Below are 19952 nucleotides of genomic sequence, written 5' to 3' on the forward strand. Positions count from 1 at the left end.
CAATTCATGCACACCAAGTAAAGGCCAATGCATAGTATAAGCAGTTTCTTGCAATTCTATCATATTGGAAACATAGAGAGGTGGAGATATAGTTCCTCTCTCATAATAATTACAAGTAGGAGCAGCAAGAACATGCATATTATATCTATCAAAATCATCATGTGCAACGGTAAAATGCAACCCATCAACATAATCCTTAATAAGCACAAACTTCTCCGGTATAGTGTAGTTTGGAGAATTCAAAAAGATAACAAGACTATCATGTGTGGGTGCAATAGCAACAATTTCATGTTTAACATAAGGAACTATAGCAAGTTCATCTCCATAAGCACAATTCATATTGGTATTTTGGCCACAAGCATAGCAAGCATCATCAAAAAGGGATATTTCAAGAGAATCAACGGGATCATAACAATCATCATAGCAATCATCCTTCGGTAAGCACGAAGGGAAATTAAACAATGTATGAGTTGAAGAGTTACTCTCATTAGAAGGTGGGCACAGGTGATCAATTCGCTCTTCCTCGTTTTGTTCTTCGCTCTCCTCTTCATCTTTTTCATCCAATGAGCTCACAGTTTCATCAATTTCTTCTTCCATAGACTCCTGCAAAATATTACTCTCTTCTTGGACAGCGGAGACTTTCTCAATAAATGCATCAATATTGGAGTTATATTCATAACTCTCATAGCAATATCTAAGTATAGCAAAATTTTCAGGTCTGTAAACTGAATCATCAAAATCTTCAAACGGTTTAAACATAGATTCAATCTCATAAGCACCCATAAAAGCAACAAATTCTTCTATTTGTTCCACATCATAGTAATCATAGATACCATTAGCATAAGAAGCCAATGTTTTATTATCATTGAATTTGCATGAAATGGGAAGGTGTGGAGACTTCATCCTAGAGCAACAAGTAATATCATATCTCAAGCATAGATCCCGAGCATACCAACGCAACATATTAATTTGATCCCATAATAGTTTCCATTTTTGTGTCAAGCGATAATCCCTAAAGTATTCACGTTGATCCAACGTTACTCCCATAACATAATTGAATGGGGTTTTCTCAGGATTATCAAAGTAGTACATAATATCTTTCACATGATGAGCATCGAGGGTTTTAGGAGGTTCCCCATCTCCATGAGTAGCAAGTACACCTAATTTTTTTTGGTATTTCATGTTCCATATCCATAACTAAAGATAGAGAACAACTAAGAACAGCAAATAAAAATTACTTAGTGATAAAGCAAACAAGCACACACAAGAATATTCACCCCACGCTATGACTCCCCGGCAACGGCGCCAGAAAAAGGTCTTGATAATCCACAGGTGTAGGGGATAATTGTAGCCTCTTTCGATAAGTAAGAGTGTCGAACCCAACGAGGAGCTAAAGGTAGAACAAATATTCTCTCAAGTCCTATCTGCCACTGATACGACTCTACGCATGCTTAGTGTTTGCTTTACCTAGAACAAGTATGAAACTAGAAGTACTTTGTAGGTGTTGTTGGATAGGTTTGCAAGATAATAAAAGGCACATAAATAAAAAGTAGGGGCTGTTTAGATAAATAAGAAATAAAGTAAATATAGCGAGTGTGGAAAAGTGGTGGTAGGAGTTGTGAAATTGTCCCTAAGCAATTGACTACTTTACTAGACCGATAGCAAGTTTTATGTGGGAGAGGCCACTGCTAGCATGTCATCCCTGACTTGGAATTCTATGCACTTATGATTGGAACTATTAGCAAGCATCCGCAACTACTAACGTTCATTAAGGTAAAACCCAACTATAGCATTAAGATATATTGGTCCACCTTCAATCCCGTATGCATCAATTTCTATGCTAGGTTGAAGCTTCTGTCACTATTGCCCTCCAATACATAGTCCTATCAACATACAACTAACCCTATGGTGTGATCCACGCGCACGCTCATATGATGGGAACCAAAGGAGAACAACATAACCACAAGCAAATTAAACCAATCATAGCAATTCATCAATCACCGATAGGACAACGAAAATCTACTCAGACATCATAGGATGGCAACACATCATTGGATAATAATATGAAGCATAAAGCACCATGTTCAAGTAGAGGGTACAACGGGTTGCGGGAGAGTGGACCGCTGAATATAGATGGGGGAAGGTGATGGAGATGTTGGTGATGATGATGGAGGTGTTGGTGTAGATCGCGGTGATGATGATGGCCCCGAGCAGCGTTCCGGCGCCACCGGAAGCAAGGGGGAGAGAGCCCCCCTTATTCTTCTTCTTCCTTGACCTTCTCCCTATACTAGATGACCCGTTGCGCCAATGGCGCAAGGGGCAAGAGCAAGAGAAGTATGGTTGAAATGTGTATTTCATCTAAAAATGCATCTTTAGATCACACCATGTTAGATCTTGAGCGGAAGATGGACAGCGAAAGGCAGGGCATGACTTTTCTCATTGTTATGCGTTGTAATCAGCACATTTGGTTTTCTTGTTGGGCAATTGATGCTTTAAATAATGAAAACCAGAGAAAATAGATAACTATAGATAAGAGTAGCATCATGGATATTAATAGATGGATGTACATCACCAGAGGTTATATAGGCAGGGGCATAACCGCAGTGTTGGAAAAGCAACATAGCATCGTTCAAAAGGCAAACGATGGCATTTATAAGACATGGAAGTAGCTTAGTTCGGATCTTAAACAGGGAAATGCATCAACAAATGTTTGGCATGACTCTATGAGCGCCAAAGACCTCATTTGTGAACACGGCAGCAACACAGCAGTAGTTTGTTCAAAAGGGTGCAAAGATAAGGTCTTGAAAACAGCGACGATGAAGCAGTCTTCACTTGTTCTTGTGGACGGCGCCCTTAGCAGTGAGGGTGGAAGTAGCGAGGGTCAAGGCATCAAGCTTCTATATACAAATCAACCTGATGGAAAAGACAGAAAAGTTCACAAGACAAGAGATCCACATGCCATCGCAAGTTAATAAGAGTTAAATTGGTATCATAATAAAGCCTGTTATGTATGTAGTCCATTAGTTACTGATAAAAGGTGTAGACATGAATAAATACATCAGTTGATATAGAAGGCATAAGGCAAGGATAAATCAGTGAAAGGACTATAGGTATCGTAAGGATACTAAACAATATTCTAGAATCACCTGACAGCATTTCTGGGTATCTATATATCATATAAAAGACAACACAATGTAAACCATGGTAAGTGGAAAATAACCAAAAGAAAGGCATGACAAATCTGTGAAAGAAGTATAGGTCATTGGAATAGACGTACCACGCATGCTTATCCCCAAGCATGGATCAGCTACTAATTTTTTTTTGATGAACCGGTCTTTGTAGTAGCAACAGCACCCCTAAGATCAGAATGTTTTCAGCAAAAGGAGTATATGAGAGATATACATTCATATTGTATATGAACAGGGAAAAAACTAACAAGGCGAACTAAGGAAACAGGAATCAAAACTATAATTGCTATAGCATCAGAAGATCCATTGCACGGGGTTTCCTAGCGCTAATTTTTTAATGATCCATGCGTGCATTTCCAGTTTGGATAGGCCGGTAATAGCATCTTTTGCTTCATTGCGGAGAGAGGGCGTACATTTTAAGTCTGGTGGCTGAGCAAGTGTAGTTTCCATGGTCTTAGCAAGTGCAGTGGCAGGAGTACCATCATCAACATCAGTCAGTTTAGATCCCTGTGGCAGCGCCAAGTTAACCATTGGCAACCATGCAAGAGGAAAGCAACAAAAAATTGAAAGAGGAAGCTAGATCCAATAGAAATGCTAACAGTCGTTGAAACAGATGAATCTATGGAAGCTGGTGTAATCACCTGGGCACTGTTCTTCTGCTGCCAAACAAGGATAAGTGCATGGGGCAGACCCCTCTTTTGGAACTCCACGGTGTGGACAACTGGAGAACAGAAAGATAAATGAAAGACAGGATAAGCAAGATGTATGGCTAAGGAAAAGTGGGTTAGAGGAAGAAATGACACCGGGCACAGTACCAGCAACGACAGTCCCGAACACCTGCCCGGTGCTGATTTTCTGCAGGTAATCAAGAAGCTTCATCTGATGCACTCGTACGGTAATATCAGTCATGTCGACTGCTTTTGCCCATGTTCAAGACCCTGAACTATCTCAGGCCTCTCCAGATCACACACGAAGGTCGTGATCATTGTTGAGGAAATCATTAACTGGTAGCTGCTCGGTTAGCTGACGAGTAGGGGATTAATAGGCTAATCGGCAAGTTAATCGGCCATTTAATCAATTACTCAAGCGATTAATCAGTTAACTGGCTACTCGGTGACCCTACGAGTAGGGATTAAGCAGCAAGTTAACTGGTTAATCAGATGAATTCTTGAACAGGGGTCGTGATTATATCAGGCAAGCCATGTGCATGTGAAGCAGTCACTTCATCGTGGAAGTTTTCTCACTTCTATGCCTAATAATCAGATTCTGGGATTATCAAAATGCAGATGTGATTTAATTAGCACGATGCAAGGGCAATCATTTCAGCTGCAACATATGTCTTCATCACTTGTAATTAAATAAGAAACATGAATCATATAGGACACTATATGATCAAATTTGTGATCACAAAAAAAAACACCTTATTTGAACAGTCACGAGAAAGGACACTAACTCTCTAAGCTCATACACCCTCCTTGTTGCAGCATGGAAAGATGAATATCAGAAGATATCCAGGTGATCCACAACACCATAGAGCATGCTGTGATCCATCAAAATGCATCCATTATCTAGCGTTAAAGCAACAGACTGTTAAATACATGTCAATTTGCACCAAATCTAGTATAGTACTCTAGCTACCAATTCATGTCCTCAATGCAGCCGTGAAGCGGAAGTGAGCAGAAAACATTTATCACTAATTAAATGTTTCCCATTTCAAATGACTCTGACGATTATATATTGTGCAAAACACTAACTATCTCTGGCCAACGTATGATGCAGATCTTTCTCATTTCAAATGACTCTGGTAAAAAAATAGCCACTATCTCGCAACTCATTGAAGTAGACGGTCTGGCATTAGATCAAGGTGAACCTCAAGTTGCAAAACATGGGCAATAATAACCTTAAAGTAAGCACATATGCATATGCATATGAACCTAGGCAACAATAGGGGAAGACTACCATGAATATAGAGGACCTCTGGAGAGACCAATGTGTACTCATTACAGAATTAGTTCACGAAAAGTAAGTTGACACCAATGGAATACAATTGTATCACTTCACATACAGGAAGAAGAGCAGAAATGAGTAAGCAAATAAACATCCGCTCAAGGAGACCAGATCCAATTAGCTAAACAGCTGTAGCATAGATAGACCATAGTATTTTCTTTAGTTTCCATTGCCAGCAATGTAAGCGGTAATATAGTTATGAAGAAACAAATTCTGCATTGTAAAAATAGAGCATCTCAAAAAAAAGAATTAATAGGTGACATCAAACCTACAACAAATATATACCAACTATTGCCGGTTGATTTACTCACTAATCAGCAAAATATACTTATATTTGAGATTCTAGATAAAAAAAGCTTGGGAAAAAGCTAACAATACACATGAGAAGATGAACAAAAAGGATAGAAGGAAGGGATACAAGTATACCTTAAATCGAATAGCTTAATTGAGTATCTTGGCCAATCCATTGTACCTCTCATATGTAGTTCTGAGGAAAAGAACGGAGAATAATCATTTGAATCGAGCGCACAACTGTAGACCTGGATGGAAGAGGAATGGTCAAGCATGGTATAGTAGAGTAGGACTGTGAAAGCTAGAAATTTGTCCTTACAACGATGGAGACGTGCTACCAAAACGTAAGTTGGAGGAGATGAGGATCATACTACATACCGGCAGCCTTCCCGGTGTCAGTCTTGATCACAGACACTGGCCTGCTGTAGCCGCCTCTGGTCGCCCGCCAACACCCACGATGGGCCAAGATGGACGACGTGTACCTGAATCCACAAGGAAGACGATCGAGGGCCGTTGCTCACAACGCCGCACTTGTCTTGACCGCCGCCGCCACCTGTCTAGGGAAACTTTTCTTTCCCTGAACTTGGTGAACCTTTAGCTTGTGTGCCTGAGACACTCTGCAAACACCAAATGGTATGAGAACAATCACGATTATTTAATGTAAAGGAAGGTCACTGTATTTACTGATCTGAAAGTGTTGTATATGATAAAATCAAAATAGCTAGAAGCCTAAAAGTGACCCAACAATACTTTCAACAGTTTGCTGTTTGTGCAAGCAGTAGTATGCTTTAACCTCATAAATCGAAACATAACATGTTCAGGGCCAAAAATGTTGACAAAAATAAAGTGGTAGCAAGCCTATTTAAATTCATATGACCGGTGCAGCCTCCTAGATTAATAAATATATAATGGCAGTTTTGGCTGGTACTTAACATGGAGCAGAGACAACCTCATATACTCAACAGACAGCATCAACCTATAAAGAAAATGTGAACCAAATCAAAGTGGCATTGCTCCAAACCATAGAGCATACCTGAAAATCCGCTTCTCCATATCTTTTCTCTCAAATAGAGGCATGCTGAAGCCCTCACATAAGAGGTTGCCAGTGCGTACGTCAAGCCAACAAAAAAGAACAGGAGAGCGCAACCTACAAAAAAAAGAATGCAATTCTTTTACAACAACGAATCATAGAGCAAGCAAATGACAAGGGACCAAAAGAGAAGCAATCAACATGGCTCAGCATGCAAGCGGACGGCGTAATCTGCCACTGCAGCAGCTTGGATTTTCATCGAACGCCTTATAGGTAGATACAAAAACGAATCTACACAAACAGGGATGAGATATTCTGTTGTTAAATTGAAAAAATAAGTGAAAAGGAGAGGGGAGAAGGCAAATCAGTAGGGGGGTGAAGAGGTGTGGGTACCTGCAGAGGCCAGATGCGGCAGAGGATTCATCGGAACTATGTTACATAGAAGCTCAGCTACGGCGGCCACCCGTGCTTCTCCTCTTGACCACGACCACGACGCCGCCCGGACTCCCGCCATGCTCCGCCACAACCAGGCCACTCGTGCTTCAGCTGCGGCGCCCACCCGTGCTCCCTCCTCCAACGCCATCTTTCCACTGCCTGGATCTCGTTTTCCTCCTCCAACGCCATCTTCCCATCTCCACCTCCCAATGGAAAGGGCAAGACAGGAGGCATCGACCGGCGGGTGGCGCCATCAGCAAGAGAGGAAGAGGCGGTGCAGGAAGGAGGAGGCCGTTGCGAGGAGAGGAGGGGAAAAAGGAGACGTCAGGGGAGGAGAGAGGATGTGGTGGCGGCGGCGGCTGGGAATTGGGAGGAGATGGGTGGCCTCTTTTCACCGCGGGGGAATCGCGTCTAGGTTAATCCCTGTCTCGATAGAAACACGCTCACCCAAATGCATCGAAAAAACACCTCGTTTATTGGCCCCACGACCAAACCAGCCCTACCCATCATACAACATCAAACGAAAAGCTCAGGTAGAGAAGGGATTAACGGTGTACCGACCGCCAGCAGACGAAAAAGCACTGTGGTAAAAGAATCGTTCGGTCCACGACGGCATGCGCGCGCGATGGCTTCAGAAGGGCGGGTAGCATAGCGTCCTTTATATGCTCCATGGGAGAAGGGTTTCCCCTCTGGTCCTTGGCACCCATGGCGTGGGAGGGGCAAGAGCCCCTCTGAGATTGGATCTATCTCTCTATCTCTCTCTGTTTCTGCGTTCTCAGATTCTGTCCTTTCACCGTTTCTTTTATATCCGGAGATCCGTAACTCCGGTTGGGTGAATCTTTCGCCCAGTTTTTTCTCATAAAATTAGGTTCTTGCGACAAAAGAAGAGCGTCAACCGCCTTACGGGGTGCCCAGGAGAGTCTAGGGCGCGCCTGCCTCCCTGGGGCGCGCCCCCCTGTCTCGTGGCCCCCTCGGGTACCGTTTCGCGTTGATTCTTCCTCCCAAAAATCACAAATATTCCAAAATAATTCTCCGTCCGTTTGTATCCCGTTTGGACTCCGTTTGATATTGGGTTTCTGCGAAACATAAAACATGCAACAAACAGGAACTGCCACTGGGCACTGTATCAATATGTTAGTCCCAAAAAATAGTATAAAAAGTTACCAAAAGTGTATGAAAGTTGAATAATATTGGCATGGAACAATCAAAAATTCTGAAAAGAAATCAGAATGACAAAAATTTAAAATTTCAAACATTTTTAAATAGGAACGCAATTTTAGAATTCATAACATGAACTACCGAATATACTTAGCAACGTGAACAATTTTCCATATTTTGAACATTTTTTGAATCCATACATTTTTGGACAAAGCAAGAATAAGAAATTTGGAAAGAACATTTCCTGAAATTCGCATACATTTCTTAAATACATGAACATTCTTATAAAAATATGAATGTTTTTACGTTGTGAACAATTTTTTTAAATGGGAAGATGTGTTAAACATGCAAAAGAATTTCAAAAAATGTGTTTATTTAATGCAAACATTTTTTGAAATTTTAAACCTATATTTAAATCAAGAATAGTTTTCGAATTTGGAACGTTTTTTAAATGCATTTATTTAAATCTTGATTTTATTTGAAAAATACGAACATTTTAGTAAAAATGGGAATATTTTTAAAAATTTGAACATATTTTGGCACGACAAAAAATAGAAACATTTTTGTAATTCGTAAATTTTTACAAAATTGTGAATAAAAATTGAAACTGTAAACATTTTGTGAAAATTGCGGAATTTCAGGAAACAATTAAAATTATACTTGAAATTGTAAAAAAATAAAAGAAACAGGAAATAAAAATAGAAAGAAACATAAAAGAAAATTTGAAACAAAACGGAATCGAAAATGGGACGCCGTGTCTTGGTCGCCTTGTGCGTAGCTAAAACTATATGCCGCGTTGAGCGGAAAATAGGATTTTCTTTATTGCTCTGTGGGCAGGAAAAAATTGCTGACTTTACCAATTTTGGAATTCATAACATGAACTACCGAATATACTTGGCAACGTGAACAATTTTCCGAATTTTGAACATTTTTTGAAAATTCCATACATTTCTAGACAAAGCAAGAATAAAAAAAATTGAAAAGAACATTTCCTGAAATTCGCATACATTTTTTGAATGTTTTTACGTTGTGAACAATTTTTTTAAATGGGAAGATGTGTTAAACATGCAAAAGAGTTTTAGAAAATGTGTTTCTTTAATGCAAATAGTTTTTTCATATTTTAAACCTATATGTAAATCAAGAATATTTTTCGAACTTGGAACATTTTTTAATGCATTTATATAAATATTTAATTTATATGCAAATACAAATATTTTACTAAAAATGGGAATATTTTTAAAATTTTGAACATATTTTGGCACGACTAAAATATTTTTTTAAATGGGAACACATTTTTGTAATTCAAAACTTTTTATGAAATTGTGAATAAAAATGGAAACTGCAAACACTTTTTGAAAATTGTGGAATTTCAGAAAACAATTAAAAATATACTTGCAATGGGAAAAATAAAAGAAACAGGAAATAAAAAGAGAAAGAAACAGAAAAAGGAAATTTGAAATAAAACACAAACGAAAATGGGCCGCCGTGTCTTGGTCGCCCTGTGCGTTGCTAAAACTATATGCCGCGTAGAGCGGAAAATAGGATTTTTTTTGCTGCATGGGCAGGAAAAAAGGGCTAACTTTACTGGGCCATAGGGCGCGCAGCCCACGTACGAAGTTCTCCATAAATCGTTTTTCCTTTGGTAACAGACGGAGTACACTGTCTCAAAAAAAAACAGACGGAGAACAAAAGTTTAGTACCACCTCGAATAGAAACAAAATTTATTTTAGTGGTGAATGGATGAAAAAATTGAAGAAACGCACCTTGCTTTATTAGTAATAATATATATATGTATATAGTAGGTATTTAAATCTTGAATATATTTTAAAAATACGAACATTTTACTAAAAATGAGAATACTTTTAAAATTTTGAACATATTTTGGCACAACAAAAAGTATAAAAGTTTAGTACCACCTCGAATAGCAAAAAATATTTTAGTGGTGAACGGATAAAAAAATTAGAGAAACACACCTTCCTTCATTAGTAGGTATAGATATAGATTACATGAGGAATCGCATTCGACATAATTATCCATCACCTATCCAATATCTACGAGCTTTTCACATATTGTTCTTTGCTTAATTACTTTGATGTTGCCACTATTACAATTACTACAAAACTGCTACTATTACTTTTGCTACTGTTACCGTTACTTCCATACTACTTTGCTACTAAATACTTTGCTGCAGATACTAAGTTATCTAGGTGTGTTTGAATTAACAACTCAACTGCTAATACTTGAGAATATTCTTTTCCTCCCCTAGGGTCAAATCAATAAATTTGGGTTGAAAACTCTACCCTCGAAAACTGTTGCGATCCCCTATACTTGCGGGTTATCAAGACTATTTTCTTGCGTTGTTGCCGGGGAGCATAGCTCTATTCTTTGAGTCACTTGGGATTTATATCTGCTAATCACTATGAAGAACTTGAAAGACGAAAGAACTAAGATTTATCCCTCAACTACGAGGGGAGGTAAGAAACTGCCATCTAGCTCTGGACTTGATTCTCCTTCTGTTATGAATAAACTTGCGACACCTAAACCTGCTTCTGCTATTAATTCTGATATGTCGCATGTTATTGATGATGCCACTTCTGCTATGCATGATACTTATGATGAAACTACTTCTATGCTTGATACTACTGTGCTATTAGGTGAATTTCTTGATAAACAACTTGCTAGGGCTAGGGAGAATGAAATTATTGAAACTGATAATATTGATGATAGTGATGATGAAGGTTGTCCCCCTAAATATGAATTGCCTATTGTTCCTGAGGGTTATGTTATGGATGAAGAAACTGCTAGAGATTTTCTTGCTCGCAATGATAGATCAGATCTTAAGAAATTATTAGCTAAGCTGAAACAAAAGTCTCTGAATGCTAGAATGAAACATGACCCTGCTTTTGCTACTTCACCTATCTTTGATACTCATAAGGATTATGATTTCTCTGTTGATCCTGAGATAATTACTTTGGTTGAATCTGATCCTTTTTATGGCAATCCATCTGAAACTGTAGTGGCACATCTTACTAAGTTAAATGATATAGCCACCATGTTTACTAATGATGAGAAATCTCGCTATTATTATATTCTTAAAATATTTCCTTTCTCATTAAATGGTGATGCTAAGACGTGGTTTAATTCTCTTGATCCTGGTTGTGTGCGTAGTCCCCAGGATATGATTTATTATTTCTCCGCTAAATATTTCGCAGCTCATAAGAAACAAGCTGCTTTAAGGGAGATATATAATTTTGTGCAAACTGAAGAAGAGAGTCTCCCACAAGCTTGGAGGAGGCTTCTCTGATTACTTAATGCTTTGCCTGATCATCCTTTTAAGAAAAATGAAATACTTGATATCTTTTATAATGGACCAACCGATGCTTCCAAGGACCACCAGGATAGTTGTGCTGGTTGTGTTTTCAGGAAAAGGACAGTTGACCAAGCTGAATTGCTATTGAATAATATGTTAGAAAATGAAAATAATTGGACACTTTCTAAACCGACTCCTAAGCCGACTCCGAAGAAAAGAGGTGTTCTATTTCTCAGTCCTGAAGATATGCAAGAGGCAAAGAAATCTATGAAAGAGAAAGGTATTAAAGTTGAAGATGTTAAAAATTTACCTCCTGTCGAAGAAATACATGGCCTCAATATACCACCTAAAGAAATACAAGGTCTTGATAACCCGACATAGGTAGTAAAGGTAAACTCTCTTTATAGATATGATAAACTTGAAATCCCGTCTACTAAGTTTGCTAGCCAATGCTTAGATGAATTCTTTGATTTTATGGCTCAACAAGAAAATTTCAATGCTTATGTTAGTAGACAATTGAAAAGTAATTTTTATATGATTGGACGCTTGAATGATTATATGTCTAGAGTTAAGGGTGAACTTAAACTCACCAGTAAACATGCTTCGATGGTCACCACTCAAGTAGAACAAGTACTTAAAGCTCCGAGTGATTTGCTTGATGAACTAACTAATAAACATGATTTTGCTGTTAGAGTGGCTACTAGAACTGGTAAAATGACTCAGGAACCTTTGTATCATGAAGGCCACCCTAAGAGAATTGAGCAAGATTCTCAGAGAAATAATTTAGATGCTCCTAGTCCTTCTAAAAAGAAGAAAAAGAAAAATGATATGACTTTGCATGCTTCTAGTGAACCTATTGTAGAAACACATGAGAATCCTAATGATATTTCTATCTCTGATGCTGAAACACAATCTGGTGATGAACATGAACCTAGTGATAATGCTAATAATGTTGTTCATGTAGGTGCTCAACCTAGAAATAACAATGATATAGAAATTGAATCTGCTGTTGATCTTGATAACCCACAATCAAAGAATCAACTATATGATAAGAGAGACTTCGTTGCTAGGAAGCATGGTAGAGAAAGAGAACCATGGGTTCAGAAGCCCATGTCGTTCCCTCCTAAACCATCCAAGAAAAAGGATGATGAGGACTTTGAGCGCTTTGCTGAAATGATTAGGCCTATCATTTTGCGTATGCCACTACTAGGGAAAACCTTATACACAGAATCTTAGCAGCAGCGCGGCTCAAAAAGAGGCGCTACTGCTAATTATCAGCAGTGCGTGCTTTCAAAACTCGCTACTGAAACGGAGTTAGCAGTAGCGCGCTTGGAGCAACCCGCGCTGCTACAAATATCGACCGACAGTGTCCGCCAACCTACATTCAGCAGCAGCGCGTTGTCTCGACCCGCGCTACTGCTAAAGCGTTAGTAGCAGCATGCTTTTTCTGATATCGCTGCTGCTAATTTTCAAATTGGGCACACTGTTGGTCCCCGTTAGCAGTAGCGCTTGTGTGGTAAGCACGCTGCTGCTAATTTATTGTCGGCAGCGCATTTTACGACACGCGCTACTGCTAAGCTGCACTAGCACACCACCATTCCCCACCCGCCCTCCCCTCCCCCATCTCCTCTCTTCCCTTTCCCCTACCCCCCACATCCTCCCTCTCTCACTCTTCTTCTTCCTCAATACTTCTCCCCCATTACTCTCCCTCTCCTACCTACCTTTCTCTCTCTTCGTTACTCCTAGCTAACTACACCACCTCCATTAATGCATCTCCTTTCTCTTTTTCCTTCCCCCTCCACTAGTTGAAGTTGTATCCTCCCAAATTAGCTAGCTAGGTAGATGTAGCATTTAGTTAAGTGACCTATTTGCCCCCTAACTAGATCTATCTTTGTCAAGAAGAGCTTTGTGCACTTTTGATCTTCCTTCATCATCATCTCCATCGTGTGCTCGATCTCGAGATAGAGGTGATTAAAATTTCATGCTTTTGCAAAATGGAAATATGTTTATGTGTGTGTGGTATGATAATTTGGTGATATGATGGAAATTATGTGTGTGGCATGAGTTGACACCAAATTGTGCTTTTGAGTTGCCTATGTTTTGCCGAAATGTCGATTTATTTCCGTTTCGGTGAATTCCGGATAAACTCTAGATCTATATATGTCCTATTTTTAGGGAAGGTCGTGCCGAATTTTTGTATGACTTTGATGCATGCACACATTTTTATAATCAATTTGTTTATTATTACCATGCAGGGTTCACGATGGTTAGTGGAACAATGGTGGACAGGTGGTTGCGGTCGGCGGTGCAGGACATGAAAGAAAATAACCGGACAGAGGTTTTATGTCTATGTCGAAAATGCAAAGGAATAGTTTGGCTCGACCCCCATGACGATGGTCGTGTCGAAGCGCACCTGCTCATGACTGGTTTCATGGATGGCTATACGCGGTGGATAATTGAAGATGAGGATGACGATGTTGAGGACGCCGACGGGGCAGGCAATGATGACACGGGGCAAGACGAAGAGATGATCGATAATGGCAGCGGTGAAGAGGCCGGACATGGCAGCGGAGAAGGGGCCGGACATGGCGGAGGAGAAGGGGCCGGACATGGCGGAGGATAAGGGGCTGGACATGGCGGCGGAGAGAACAACATGGACTCCACGCAGCAGAGTTCGTCGGTACTTAGTTCAATCGTGCGGGACCCTCATGTTCAAGCATTGCTTCGCGAGGAGACGAGTACTGAGAGAGCTTCTTCTAGAGAGGAGGCTAAGTTGGAGCAACTGGTGGTATACTTGAACACTCCATTGTATGATGGTTGTAATCCTGAGGTGACCCGCTTGAGTTTGACGCTCCAACTCCTAAAGACGAAGGCTAAAAACAAATGGACCAACACTAGCCTCGATGAGCATCTCAAGTACCTAAAGGATGTTCTTCCCGCGGGGAATCTTTGTCCTACTAGTGTTGATGAGGCCAAGAAGATCGTGTGCCCTCTTGATCTGCCACACGTTAGATACCATGCATGCATCAACGATTGCAAAATTTATCCGAAGGAGCACGCGGAAAAAACAAGCTGTCCGGTGTGCAATGCTTCTCGATACAAGAAGGCCGGGAAGAAATGTCCCCAGAAAGTTGTATGGTACTTACCGATCACTCCCCGTCTCCAGCGGTATTTTGTAGATCCCAAGGAAGCAAAGCTAATGCGCTGGCACGCGTAGAGGAAGAAGCCCGACGATGGAGATGATCCGAAGCTGAGACACGTCAAGGATGGAAGCAAGTAGAGAGCGTTGAACAAGTTCTATCGGTTTTTCAAATGTGATGCAAGGAACATCGTGCTCATCGCATGTATCGATGGCATGAATTTGTTTGGCAACCAAAACACCAACCATAGCACATGGCCCGTGTTTGTATGGATGTACAACCTCCCCCCTGGTTGTGCATGAAGTCGAAGTACATTCACATGAGCAGGCTTATTCAAGGTCCGAAACAACCAGGAAATAATATTAATTTGTATTTGGGGCTACTTCAAGAGGAGTTAGACACGTTATGGAAAACACTGAAGAGGAACGTAGCAGAAAACAAAAAATTTCCGACCTACGCACCAGCCCAGGACCACTATGGAGACGGCATACATGGTTTGATCTTTTTCGTTACCGACTCGTAGTGCAGCGAGAAGTAGAGTCGATGACGAACGGCGGTGCAGATCCCCGCAGCTAGGATTTACAACCTCCCAACCGCGAGGATGTGTAACCTCATCTACTCCTCAGACAGCCCTCCGGGAGACGGTCGAACAGCCCCCCGGACGGTGTCGGGACAGCCCTTCGGGAGGACCTTCCAAACTCGAACGGACACTCGGACAGCCCTTCGGGAGGACCTTCGAAACTCGGACGGTCACACGGACAGCCCTTCGGGAGGCACTCACGAACTAAGACCGAAACTATGATCTCTCTACAGAGTTGCACACATACGGTATCATCTATCCGGCAGGGCTTCGCCGTCCAGAACTAGTTCCAGCCGGAACCCAGACAACCTTTTGGCTCTACGAAACTATTTCGCTGGGAGGGAGAGATAAGCCAGATCATGCATGGCACTTGTATGTGATAAAGAGTGAGTGTGGAGGTCTGCCACTCCACCTCTATTTATAGGAAATCCCAAGGGGTAGGGTAGTTTAACACAAAAACCCAAAATGCACATGAATGAATTCCTTCCTCAAGGGCATAAGAGTGAAACCAAGGAACAAGAGGGGCTCCAAGGTGGAGCCCCAAGTGTGGACGGCCACACCCCTTGGGGGGCCCCATGAGGGCCTCCCAATCCGTCCATGTCATCCCTAGATCTTTTCAGTAAAGCCCCAAAAGGTGGCTTTCCATAAAATATCCCAAAAAGCACTTTCACTATTCACGACGACATTTTCCAGCGTCCGTTAGAACTGAAAATATTTATGTGGGCTTAGAACATTTCCAATACCCACCATAATAATTTTCAAAGTGTTCTGCAACAATTCCATTTTAGTGATTTTCATCTGCGAAATGCATCTGAAGTGGCTCCGGCAGCTCCGGAACATTTCCGGTTTCTATCTCAGAAAATTCCAAAAAGCTTCCAGAATGATTCTGGCACGCTCCAAGAATTATCAGGCATGTGCCGAAACCAATTTGACTTAATGGTATATCCCGAAACAACTTTTCGGTATCATCGAAACTTATCCGATGACCTCTCTCTGCGGTATGATTCTGCTGTGCGAAACCATTCCGGTGTCCGAAACATTTTTCGGTGATTTTCTCTCAGACTCCCTGTCTAGTATTCAGCAGATAGATGACCCTTAAGCGTGTGACCCTATAGGTTCGGTGAAGTATGGACGTGATCCGGAACCCCTTCCGATCAATGATCAACATCGGAGCCGTGGACACCCATATTGACCCCTATACCCACACGAATGAATATTCGAGTGAACTCCAGTTGCCGTGTGCTATTCCTGTTGCTTCGCGATATGTTACAAAGAACCGAAGTGAGATTTACTTGAATCCCCGTGGATCAACAACTTGTCCACTATGCTAGTTACCTCGTTACTGGTTTTGTTCTCTTTTCTCGTTTCCGTGTTCCGGCATCCCTGTGATCAAATCACACTGTGTCTGGCCAGACGATGATGGATATCGTAACACCAAGAGGGCCCGAGAGTATCTTTCCATTGTCGGAGGAGCAAATCCTAATCTTGAGCTATCAAGTTACTTGACACACTTTTCCATGAACCCGTAAGCCGCCGTAATAGCCACCCATTTACGGATGACGTTTAACAAACCCCAAAGTTCATGAAGAAAGCATGAAGAAACTCGATACTCTCATGGTCTAAGGAATCATGCAAACGTTAACCATCTCTGTGTTATTTACCATTAACTTGTGACGAATGAATCTCATAGCATAACATCAAACTGGGTCGATTCAACACAAATGTTCTCTTAACATTGTGCCCTCAAAGTTGCTGGCATAGACATGCCCATGATCAGGAAAACGGAACCATCATGCAACACTTGAGCTAGTCTTAGAGGACAAACTAGGAATACCTCTTACCGTTTATTATTCCACACGTGCATATGAGTCTTCCTTCGAGCCTCGTGGATATTGCATACTCGGGAATCATTGCAGTTATAGCATGGAACATAAACATAAATATGAACTCACAGATAAATAATATCATTTATTATTGCCTCTAGGGCATATCTCCTACGGACTCCCACTTGCACTAGAGTCAATAATCTAGTAAATGCTAATGCACTTTACACCTATGGCATGCCGGTGTAAAAAATGCTTCGCATGTGGTATAGCCTGATGTACACCAGATCTGACAACTTCAGCTCTGTGTCTATCTCTGCATATCCTCACGTTTTCACACTTTCACAAAATTCATATTTTGTGCGGACTTGGCTTTGTATAAATGTGAATCATAGTTTGAACCTGGATTCCTCAGACTGAGTTATGGAGAAACTACCTGCAGTAGTGTCCCATTGACAAAAGCCATCTTGGATCCATACTAAGTTCATGAATGAACTATATGGTTCAACATCTTGTTTATCGCTTCTAAAGCATCAACATATAGTCATTTGTTATAGAATTCGCCACAGTATGTTGTTGGGAACAATTTCCAACTACCGTGCCACCATATTGTGTATCACACAAAACCTTTAACTTAAATCGAAAATCGCATGGAGAAACGATGAGGACTGTATCAATGTAACATTTTACAACGAACTCTTCATGATCTCCGCTTGCGAGAAAACATATCATCAGTACTTACTCTAGTACTCAATGCCATCTTTCACTATTGTCCCATGATCAGTACTTTGATCACTTTAGTATCCTTACTCGCAACATCTTGGGAGTATTGGACATATCTGGTTGTTTTACATACCATGGAATACATGATTGATCCAAACACATGAGTGTGTGGAATCTCCATCATGTATTTTTCTCGTCAGTGTTTTGGGACACTGATTCTTGCAAAAACTCTTTCCATGTGACTTCGGCAAGAATCACTCCTTGTCGTATCTTGTCAATATGTATTTATTGCTTAGCCCTATTAGGTAAATCTATCTCCATAGATCATTATGCCTAATATTGAGGCTATGTAGCCTAAGCACTTCATCAAAAAACTATTTTCAAATGAAGTCCTAATTCGTGTCAAGAAATTTACTTCCAATTAACAATGTGTCAAGCACACAAGGTTTTTAGAAATATTATTACGCTCCCACTTACTTTCTTGAATTACAAGAATCTTCATTACCCATTGATGAAGTCAAATCCCTTTGACCATTTCATCAAAGCACGAAGATTCTAACTCCATTTTGCTCTCTTCTGTCCATCGCTAGAACTCTGAAGTTTGCACCCTTTCTAGCATCCTCTAGATAAACAAAATGCCTTGGACTGTAACACATGCAAGTCCTTGGTTTCATTTCCATCAGATGGAAATCCTATTGTCATCCATGTTTCATATCTCATGATTGAAATATGTATTAATTGCTAGTTCAACCCGAACCGACTTTAAGCATCGCTACAATGAAAACAACCTCACCGTAGTCAACTCTTGAACTTGTTATTTCAACAAGTCGAGCTTTATGGATAAAACATTTTTATCCGTATAGGTTTTAAGTTCCATAAATATTCGTTAGACTCTAAGTCTTCCTAAAGGTGTGTATCAAGGTTTTAATCTTGAATCACTTATATGGAAACTAACTCGGGTTGTATTGGCATTTAGCCAATTCCGGAGTCAGGGCCCATCAACGCTTCCTTGTGTATCGTAGGTATAATGTTGTCTAATAACAATATCTCGTTTGCGCACCTGAGAGGTTTGCACGAGCCTTGCCTACATGGTTCAACTGCAAGTTCGACTAAAGTTCATACATTTTATTGTAGAGACTTCCGTATCAGTCGTAGTAGGAAACTCTGGAATTACTTCCAAGGTCTCTTTCCTTTGATCTGATGACGAAGATACTGTTTATCTCGTCGAGTTGCACTATTCTCCCACTCACCGTTTTGAAAGAACAATTTTCTTCAAAATCACACCGTTCTTTATGGCAAAACTTTTTGCCTCAGTATTGTGGTGAGGGAATACCCAATAATTTGGATAACCTACAAAGTAGCTCTTGTATGATTTGGAATAGGTTTGTAACCTTTTACACAAGCCCAATATTCCAATTGTTAAGAAAAGATATAACATGGTTGGGCGTGCCATACCATGCCATCATTTCAACAGAACCGATGGAGCTCTTTTCAGTGTAAAAGTCACAGTCTCTAAAGCATTACTCTTTAAAAGTGATAATGGCAAATTTATTTATGTCATGTTTGATCTTACCATGTCATAAATGGTTTGATTACATCTTCACAGACATTCCACTCATAGTGGTGTTCCGGGAGGTGTAAGTTATTATGAAACTCTTTTCACAACTCATCAGACATTCGCTAAACATGTAACTCAAATATTCCTTTGTGCAATCAAATTGCAGAAACATAATTTTCTTGTTACAATAACTTCTACTTCATTTTTGAAAACCTTTCGAATGATTTCAAAAGATCCAGACTTACATCTCATCAAGTAAATATCCATATATCTACTTGAGTCATTTCAGAAGATAAATAAATCCACCACTTGCAACAACATTTATTGAACTACACACATCAAAATATATGATCACCAATAAGTTTGTTGCTCGTTCCTTATGGCCTGTGAACGGCATTTCAGTCATTTCACTTTTCGGAGGAAAGTTGCAAGTGTCAGATGATTCAAAATGAAATGACTTCTGTGACGCCCCCGATTTAATCGTACACTAATCATGCACGCAAATGTGTATGATCAAGATCAGGGACTCACGGAAGATATCACAACACAACTCTAAAACATAAATAAGTCATACAAGCATCATAATACAAGCCAGGGGCCTCGAGGGCTCGAATACAAGTGCTCGATCATAGACGAGTCAGCGGAAGCAACAATATCTGAGTACAGACATAAGTTAAACAAGTTTGCCTTAAGAAGGCTAGCACAAACT

The 19952-nt window shown here is 40.4% G+C and overlaps 1 long non-coding RNA gene across 2 annotated transcripts; it reads right to left on the minus strand.

Moving 5' to 3' along the window:
- Positions 1–2589: 2589 nt before the first annotated feature.
- On the minus strand, positions 2590–7356 carry LOC123135514 (uncharacterized). Of its 2 annotated transcripts, XR_006466055.1 has the most exons (10): positions 6910–7353; positions 6718–6807; positions 6520–6633; positions 5865–6103; positions 5622–5734; positions 4004–4756; positions 3830–3909; positions 3602–3695; positions 3278–3356; positions 2590–2913 (listed from the first exon to the last, which is right to left on the minus strand). It is a non-coding gene; the product is annotated as an uncharacterized lncRNA (long non-coding RNA). The 2 variants fall into 2 exon arrangements; XR_006466054.1 differs by having other exon boundaries at positions 4004–5734; positions 6910–7356.
- Between the last annotated feature and the right edge of the window lie 12596 nt (positions 7357–19952).

Source organism: Triticum aestivum, chromosome 6B (genome assembly GCF_018294505.1).
Source record: "Triticum aestivum cultivar Chinese Spring chromosome 6B, IWGSC CS RefSeq v2.1, whole genome shotgun sequence".
In the NCBI taxonomy this organism is placed as follows: domain Eukaryota; kingdom Viridiplantae; phylum Streptophyta; class Magnoliopsida; order Poales; family Poaceae; genus Triticum; species Triticum aestivum.